The following is a 1,133-nucleotide window of genomic DNA, read 5'->3' as shown; positions in this document are numbered from 1 at the left end:
CCCACTGATGGGGGCAGAGGAACTACTAGAGGACACATGGAGTAGCAGGGCTGTGTGTTAGCCTGCTAGCAAGATATTTCATTACCTAGAGGTTAGTTTGCAATACTCTGTTGATGTAATACAGAGTTATTCATTGCAAATGGTGTTTAGAGATTTTGAGTCATAGTAAGTACTAAGAAATTTGCATCTGTAGTTTGGGTACAAGCTTGGTCAAGGGTGACTTCTAAGCCTTTAATAGAAACACTACTGGCAGTAGCAGTGTAGGACTGCCATGGGGATGTGGTCACTGTCCTGGTTGCTATGGTTGTTTTGGTTATGTATGAACATAGAGATTTTAAAAATGTTTCTAAACATCAAACTTACTAATAACTGTAAATATCTATCAGACTTTCCCAGTTGTGAAATAAGAAAAATTTAGATGTTTGAGATTTAAAATTTTAAAGGAATGTTTTATTCTCAAACATTAGTCTGTGCTAAGGCCTTTATGAAACAAAATTATTTTCAAATTATCACTTAAAAGATTTAGATAAATGTTCATGCCGATCATTCTGTAAAAGTTTAACTGAAGATGTACTATCCTTATTGGGCAAATGATGTGTAGCACTTGCTGGAATCTGCAATGCCTGAGGACTGAAGGACTGATCTTGTGCTACTTTCCAAACTGAACACTGAAGCTGTAACATTCTTCATTACGTCACACACAGCTTCAGTATAGAAACACAATCAGCATCATTAAGCATTATGTATGATGGAGAAGCTTAATGAAGGTTGTTCTAAACCTAATTATTTTCTGCTATGGCTGTATCAACAACTGTGCTCTTAGTTACTGTCTGCTTCTGGCCTCGTATCAGTGGCCTCAAGTGAGGGAGAAAAAAATGGTGTAAGCTTGCTCAAGATCTTGCTCCTTTTAAAAACATGCTACTGTCATGCTTGGTCTGTTCCATTCTGTCAGTTTTCTGGTCAGTTAGGGGGATAGAACTGGCATTTATCGCCATTAACCTTGCTGGACCTACTGTGTTTTCCACTGAATTGGCCATCAGACTTGTACGGCCCACTTTGCAAAAGGCAGTTTTCCAGTCTTTCTGCTATATTGTAGGGAGGCTTAAAAAATAAGAGAAAAATAAGAGAGTAAT

Source organism: Geospiza fortis, unplaced genomic scaffold, assembly GCF_000277835.1.
Source record: "Geospiza fortis unplaced genomic scaffold, GeoFor_1.0 scaffold524, whole genome shotgun sequence".
In the NCBI taxonomy this organism is placed as follows: Eukaryota; Metazoa; Chordata; class Aves; order Passeriformes; family Thraupidae; genus Geospiza; species Geospiza fortis.
The sequence above is the reverse complement of the archived record's forward strand: the minus strand, read 5'-3'. Positions refer to the sequence as shown.